Here is an 8665-nt window from a genome sequence, read left to right as displayed (position 1 = left end):
TATTTCTTCTTTATAATATTAAAAATCTTGCGCCTGACACACGCTGTCAACTTTTTGGGTCTAAGTCAAGCCTCACGATGTTTTCCTTGACCATTCGAGCAAATGTTAAATGCGCACTTAGAAAGAAAAGGCATTGGTGCTCATCCAGGGATCAAACCTTCGACCTCAGGGAGGAAAGTCGCACCCTGAAGTCACTAGGCCAACATTGTTTTCTTTTTCTTTAACATGATTCAAATAGTTATCTTTTCACAACGTCATCGAGCCTTCGTAACTGAGTGCGTAGATATGGTATATATATATGGCGTTATAACCGGACTGTTATGGTTTCACCGTAACGCATACAACTATGAGGTTATATGAAACGATGAGACTGAAACATTAATGAAGATTTATAATATAAATCGATTCTTCGACGATTCCTTTATACCTTGCCGTTGCTGAGAGATGTGGGGTCACTCTGCATCTTTTATCAGATTTAACATGTAGAGTATTCAGAGAAGATGTTCAGATTACCTGCAGCTGAGTTTTATCATCGGACGTCGAAGAAGAATACGAAATTCCACCCGTACCACCTCGACGTCCGTCGTTCCACAACTGAGCGTTTCATAAGCTGCTATCCACTGAAGTATTTCAGAAGTAAGAAAAGATCGTACCAATTCTAAAAAGACCGGCAACGCACTCGCGAGCCTTCTGGCATTGAAAGTGTCCATGGGCGACGGTATAACTTAACATCTTCTGTTATAAAATATATATATATATATATATATATATATCAGTTTTCTTATATCATAATTATTCAAGTTAAAGAAAAGTTTCTGTGATAATACAGTTCATTTTCAAGGTAAGCTTATTTTCGGAACTTGATTCTGTGGTCAAGTGCAAACAAAACCTCATTAGTGACTCGCTAATGGTTACGTCAAGGTTGGAATGGAAAACGAGAAAGTTGAAAAGTTAACTATATATATATATATATATACTATTTAAGAATATAGATCTTAGATTAGTGGTGGTATATAATCTTAGATTAGTGGTGGTATATAATATTAGTACACGCCCTACAACGGAGTGAAGTTCCAAATTCTTCTATTTGTCTCTCATCTTCGCTACGGTTTTCCAATATAACCCGCTATTTTTTTTTCATTTTCCCATTCCCGTCATTCCATTTTCAAGTTTCTGGTGGGCGTCGTCTTTTTTCCCACTGGGCTATTCCAAGTAAGGGTCTTTTTGACATGTCATCGCGGTCAATGTGACCGGCAATTTCTACTTTAACTTTTTTGAGAGTGTTACGTCTGTTGTTTTTGTAAAGCTTCATTACACTGTTATTTATTTTAACTTCGTAGAATAGAACGCTGCATAATTGTTAGGAGTACCAAAATCTTGGCCTTTCAGTGTTTTAAACCAGGTGATACTAAAAGCAATATTTTCGTATAACCCAGGCGTAAAGTTTATTAAAAACTTAGTATTTATAATTACAGAAAAAAGTATTTTTTTTACTTCGTATATTTGTTATTGATCGCGTTTCATAATAGGACAAATTTCGTTAATTGGTAAGATAATCGTCGTTTTCTTTTGCCATTCCCGCATGTATTAGATGAGCAAATAAATAAAAATTGGTTCAGCTGAGGCTCAAACGATCAACCACAAAATTGCGTGTCTAACCACTCTTATTCCTGAACTTCTGTTACTGTTTAATTATAAACGTAAATGGTTTGAAATTTAATAAAACGCAATATATTGAACGATAATTTGCCAAGCAAATACAATGAAATTTAAATTAAAAAATAAATAAATTTAAATACAGGCAATTTCAAAATAGTATTCGATTGCGGTCTAATAAATTTATAAAAAACAATTTAAAAATGACTCCACAATAAATTCAATTTAATGAATAATTTTACTCAAAATGTACTTCATTGTATAACACTTTTTTTAACGGATTTAAGTTACCGCACTATGACAGCATTTCATAGTATGAGTGTAAGTATATAGATTGGTATAAGCCGTCAGTTGACGACGCAGCCGTACGGAAAGCGCACGTGTTTTATCGCGAAGTGTCGGGTTTTCGTAACTTGCGAAGGTTTTGAGTGTGTGCTGTGAAGTGTTTGTGTTTATATTCGAAATCCCGAGGTGAGTTTTGTGTTGACAATTCTGAATTCCTGGAGTTTTATGAAAATAAATATTCCGACTTTATTAAGTATTCATTCGTCACAGCGCTTAAGAAAGTGTTACGACGCGATTGTTTTAAATATTTTATGGGGCCCTTTTTATACGCTTTTAAGATATAATTTATAAGAAATAAAACCTGAGAATGAATATATATTTTTTTGATCGTAACGCAAAGGTATATTCAAGTAGGAAAAGCTTTTTATAAATTTCAAAATAAATACATTTTAAAAATAAATACTGATCAACTTTGACTAGTACAAATAATTTTGGGGCATATGTTCAACTGTAAATATTAAAAATGTTGGTAATAAATACATCTTCCGTCACACTTGTAGTAGTTAATTATCAAAGTTTTTTTACTTTTGTACAGTCATTGAACTAAATTGTATTAGTATATTACGTTGTATAATAGTAATTGCTATTGTGTGACAATGTTAAGTAGAATTAACATGCGACCTGCTATAATTAATAAATAATTACCATTTCATACACGTTTTTATTTGTTAACTTTAATTCCTAAGGCGTTGTTCAATGGACTTTCGTAGGTCTGCTACGATTAACCGTAGCGTTTACCAGGCTAGACTTGTAGGCTGAATTTTCTAAATTTATAAAAACTATGACGTACGAGAACTTTCTTTGAAAATTTTCATCTGTTTCGCTCTTTATCCATTATTTTATTTACAAACTGTTTTTCTATCTTTGTCCAAGTAATTGTAATAGATTTGAAAATAATATTTAGTTACTAGCCGCGTATTTTCGTGTACTAATCAGTCATTAGTTAATTAGTTGTCTCAGTGGTTTAGTATTAACATAGTTATATCGATTTGTGAAGTCAATACATAATTCTTGAACATACAATAAACCCAATAGAAATAATCGTCGACACGAAATAGACGCAAAAAATGTGTCATTTACATACCCCATTGTTAAGTTACAAGGCTTCATAAATATAATGTACCATAAAGGTGAAAAGATATATCCAAATGTCTTGACTATAATCGCTATCCTAAAATTAGGATAATGATATCTTTACTTTCTTAAATGTATCGAATGGAAGATAGTTTCCTTATTTCGGTATCCTATTATTTTACCTCTGTGACTATTGTAGTGCGGTAATAAAATTGTTATATATTTCTTGTAGTTGATGTAGCACGAGTTACCTGAAATCTTAGCACTCAGCTTTTAGAATTGTTACCGATTGTTAATTTGTCTTGTGAAGTGTATAAATAAATTGATTACTAATCGATCAGTACTTATTACAGTTGAGTATGACACTATTATAGGCTGAACGTTCTAATCAGACCACACCAAACTATAGTAAAACACAAGTAACCGCAAGGCTTTCACGCGATACAACCATTATTCATTATGATATCCAAATATCAAATTATTGCTTCATCAAATATTCGACTTTAATGCACTGATCAATAGGAGGGGCAAATTTGTAAATTGCCTTCAATATCCTGATCAAAAGAAATAAAAGTTTTACCAACACATTCATTAAATATTGAGGCATATATTATATTTATGAGTTGTCTTACAGCTACATATATTAAAAATTAATTAGACGATGTACAAAGCCAAAACAGATTACATTGATAAACAAAAAAAAAAATTGTTACTACTGCTAAATAAAGTAAAACACTTCCTGCTTCTTAAAAAAATCCTCACATCCTCTTTGGTAATGTGGAAAAAGTCCATATTTTTATAATTTATCGAGGCACACGGAACAATTGTGAATATCTTGTTGCGGAGGGAGAGCAGTGTTAGGCTAGGTCGCAGGTTCGATCCCCGACTGTGCACCAATGCACTTCTTTCTATGTGCGCATTTAACATTTGCTCAAACGGCGTAGGAAAACATCGTGAAGCTTGTCTTTGACCCAAAAAGTCGACGGCGTCGGCGTCGACCTGCTATTAGATTAACAAATGATCATGAAACAGATGCAGAAATCTGAGGCCCAGATCTATGAAGGTTGTAGGGCCAATGATTTTTTTACGGGAGAGGGATTCTTAGAGAACATATTGTTCAAATTGTGGAATTACCTTGTCCTATGACCACTTGTAAGGAAACCAAACACAACCGTCATAAGTAACACAACTGTTGAAGTACTGTAAAATCGTGTTAATACATATACACACTATAACTCTGCAGTCGATGGTGTATTGTATATGAATTTCGTCAATCAAGTAAGCTAAGTTTACTTACTAAGCTAAACAACAGTCAAGCAAACACACAACAAACACGATTATAAAAAATCCTGTAAGCATTTAAATTTTCAAATAAAAAGTTTTCCCATAATCCTTAAGACCACGCAATCACGGGTACAGATTATGTAGAAGTATTTGAATAAAAAAGGCGTCGAAAGTGAAGTCAATCTTGTTATCCATCTATTTTGAATACAAGCGCTAATTAAAGATTTAAGTTGGCGCCTGATAAATAATAATAGTAACCCCAGGGCTGGTGCTTTCCTCGCTCTACGAATAAATATCTCAATACAGTGAGGAAATGCTGCCAGCGTTAAAGGTACACTGCCACAAATACGAAACTTTTTGAATTAGAATTTCCTTGTATTATTTTTTATTATTACTATGTAGGTTAAGAATATTGTAAATACTGTATATTTGTGTCTTGAAAATAAATACATTTTTAACATAATATTAGGAACTAGTTTTATCGTATAAACGTATTACAGCTAATCATCTATTCCACGGCAAATAAGTAATTATTTAGAACCGCCTTATAATTGTACCAAATTTATCAATTGTATATAAATATTCAATTATGGGTCTATATAAGGGAAATATAATGTTACTCAATTCGATGATAAATTTTTATACATAACATTTACTCCTAGTCCTTGTACAGTTAAAGAGACGGTGTTACATGTCTTGACCGACTGTCCAATGTATGAATACGACAGGTATAACACTGAACAACCTATGGAAATAAAAGTAACAGAGACGGACTTAATAATGTACAATAATAATCTTTCTGGAATTTGCTGTAAATGTTATACAAAAAGTTGTTAAGTGAAATAGGTAGATTGCATCATCCAGGTTACGTAAGTTAATATATAGAGCACCAGTACGAGTATATATATAGTTTATGCTGTGATGAAACAGTCAATAATTCTTAGATAAATTACAACAGATTTTTTTTTATGAATAATAATATCAAAAAATTCCTTCAACAGCTTCCAACACTATATTATACATACACTTATATTATACGATAATGTAGTATAGCCTATTTGTAACTGATTTTTTTTTATAGTTGTCACTTTACTAAGACATCAATGAACATTACGATCTAGGTTAACATAAGACTTAAGAGAGAATGACTTAGTTTAGCTGTATATACTCGGATAGAACGAATTTTGGTATTTAAACACTCGAAAGTGTAAAATAAACAAATGAATAATATTAAAAACTAAAAAAAATGAATAATAATTATTGTATTAAGGAAGACAACATACCTAGTATTATATACGTGATAATTAAGGGATTGTTGTGCATAATTTAACTTAATCATGCATGTTAATATTACATCACGTAATTAAGGTATTAGATTCTTAGTAATTATCTCACAATCTTATGTATTATGTATCGTAAGCTAACTTGGCGATTCAATTCATAAATTATTTTTACTTAGGCAAATAGGTTATTTTAACTTAGACATTTTCTTTTGCGAACTAGCGAACTTGGAAGTCGGCTACCGGTGGGGGTCTTCCCGGGGTGAAACTACCTCCAATTGTTTAAAGAAAAAGTTTACTCTTCTGTCAACGCACCGCACCCACTGAAATGGGTATCCATGGGCTGCCATTTTTGGGTGTCCTGTAAGCTAGTTTCCATATAATATAAAACTAATATAAAAAATAAAAGGTTTTCTGTGTAAATAGTTATTGTTGATTGTAACTGTATGGCTACGCTATGTGCATTAATAATTAAAAAATAGGTCGAGTCTGGCCAGTAGTATTATTATTGTAGTGAGAATGGCAATGTATACGTGATATTAAACAAGTTGAACAAGAACGTAATTGCACTCTCGATTTAAATGTACGAAGCACGCGTGTAGTAACGATATCTTTGTCATATTGTAACCAAAAAATAAAAGCATATCGTGAGCCTCTTAATAAACACGTTTTTAAAACTTCCTTAATAAAATTATAAACATTTAAAAATATTTTTCATAGCTAACAGGCGAAGGTTTGATCTCTCGAGAGTTTGAGGTTGTTTAAATTTTGACACTTCGCCCCATCTTGACTCTGAACCCGGTTGTTGAGTAAAAAATAAGGAACCATTTAACAAACTTTTGAAGTTCAAAGGTAAGTAGGTAAAATACAGCCTTCAAGGCTTGAAAGCAGCTTAGGTAAGGCTAAGTTAGCTTTTTGTCCACTAATATTTATAAAATTATATGACTTTTCGAAGTTATGAAGAAAGCGAGAAAGTAAGTGAAAATTGAATCGAAATTTTGTCATGTGCAATATATGATATCTTAAAAGGTCAGCAACGCAACCGCGAGCTCTCTGGAATAGAGAGTGTCCACTGCAGCGGTAACTTCAGATTCCCCTGTACTGTACTGGTATTTGCAAATTACCGCTGGATTAACAAAAGTGCTTAGTCATGTAATTGATCTTCAATATCGATGACGCCTTTATTTAACTGGCCTGATGTCCTGTAACACAGGTATTCTTACAAGCATTAATAGAAGAAAGAAAATAATTTATTTATAATAATAAATAACAGTAACATATTTATATATCAAGTTTTTGCTAGAGAATAAATAAAGATCACTATTATTATTAAAATTTGTAATTCGCGTATACCAAAGACTATATTGTAACACTGTAATATTTATTATTTGATAGAGAAAATTCCACAACTTTCGTACACAGTTTCACGTTGTACATTTCTGTTGTGGGTGTTTTGTTTTGTCCTGCCTTAGTCGTTATCCTACATTGTTGTTGCTTTTCTATATTCTTCTGTAAATGTTATTTCTGTTATAAAACGCTGGATTTATCCTGCGAAAAGATGCAATTATTAATCAACGTTTATTTTAAATTTAAACGTTTCTGGGTATAATTAGATTCTTTGTTCTACTGTACACTTTTATATTTATTTAAGAGACACATCTTTTAAACAGAAAACCTTAAAAAAATCGTTACGGTCAAGCTTTTGTGAATCGCGCAATAACTATATTTTATCTTCGCCTCATCTTTCAAAAATCAACTCGTCAGAGGACTGACCATTTGGTACCCAGAGATGGAGAACAAATGAGATATATATTTTTAATTTGCGCTTATACTGGTAATCAAAGCTGATAAAACCTGAAAGACTCGACACAACGTAACAGTACAAAAATATACTTTAAAAAAATTCAATTATGATTCATTTAGCGTCATAACAAAAACTTCTACAATTGATCCGAATGGTTCAATGTTTTGTAAATTGTTAGACTAGATTTAATTTGAATTCACGGCATTTTGATAAATCCTACAGCTTATATTGAATCCCTTTGATTAAATTAATCTATCGAGTATCCCTTTTCAAGATACGATAATCTTTCCCAGGTATTTTCATGAAGAATTGTAAGCAATTCGATGGTGTTTAATTTGACTTGTAGGATATTTGTAACAGCTGAAGTTCTTTTTGTTAAAATAATTCTTTTAGAAGAACGCGTTTTGGCCAAAACTCACCGATATCCAGATTAAGCATTCTGATAAACGAGATAGGTCTGGATATCAATATCTCCTCACACTTTGAAAACGATATTTCTACAGATTTTATATATTTTTTTAATCTCTTTCTGTTTGTATATAAATGCTTGTCACATTAAACTTTGGATTTTATAGTATTTTCTTTTGTTAAAATAGCTTTTATACATTAAGAAAAACACTTTTTGAACGGATTAAAGCTATGTATTATTTTTAAAACTTATAGTTAAAAAAGCACCCCAATTTCAATAGAGAAGACGGCCTAAAATTATCAAACACCTGGGATCCAATAATATCCAAATTAAAACCCGAAGACAAACAATCCGGGAAAACAGAGGACACCGTGAGCCATTTTTGCAAAAACCCGTCATCTTTTAGTCGATACCAACTTTGGGGCAATAAATACAGATAAAACAACTTTCTCCGCAGCTGTTATACTTTTGACATTTAACACCTTTCGTCTTCAGTCACCGTGACCACGTACACTGAAAAGTACGCGAAACGTCGGAAAAAAATTAAAATTTAGAATTATGTAAAAAATAATACATAGCTTTAATCCGTTCAAAAAGTGTTTTTCTTTGGATTTTATTTTTCTTGTACCAATGTAAAGGGTAGTATAGTGTGCCGAGCGTTGGGATGATTTTATAAATAAATAATATTATGCTTAGATATTTTATAGGTTACTATGGAAAAGCAGAGTAAAGAAATATAATTAATTAACCAATGGGGAAACGATTATAAGTATTCATTATTCTATGAGTGTAGTTCATTCTTTATTTTTTTAT

The 8665-nt window shown here is 31.9% G+C and overlaps 1 protein-coding gene across 1 annotated transcript in view; it reads left to right on the top strand.

Annotated features, from left to right (window-relative positions):
* The first annotated feature begins 2025 nt into the window (after window positions 1-2025).
* The window catches only part of LOC123712330 (leucine-rich repeat and immunoglobulin-like domain-containing nogo receptor-interacting protein 3), a 101547-nt gene continuing 94907 nt past the window's right edge, over window positions 2026-8665 (top strand). Inside the window, exon 1 of the mRNA XM_045665355.1 lies at window positions 2026-2127. The gene's annotated coding sequence lies outside the window, so the exon portion shown is untranslated. The remainder of the gene's footprint in view (window positions 2128-8665) is intronic.

This window comes from Pieris brassicae, chromosome 7 (assembly GCF_905147105.1).
Source record: "Pieris brassicae chromosome 7, ilPieBrab1.1, whole genome shotgun sequence".
Lineage (NCBI taxonomy): Eukaryota > Metazoa > Arthropoda > Insecta > Lepidoptera > Pieridae > Pieris > Pieris brassicae.
The sequence above is the reverse complement of the archived record's forward strand: the minus strand, read 5'-3'. Positions and strand labels throughout refer to the sequence as shown.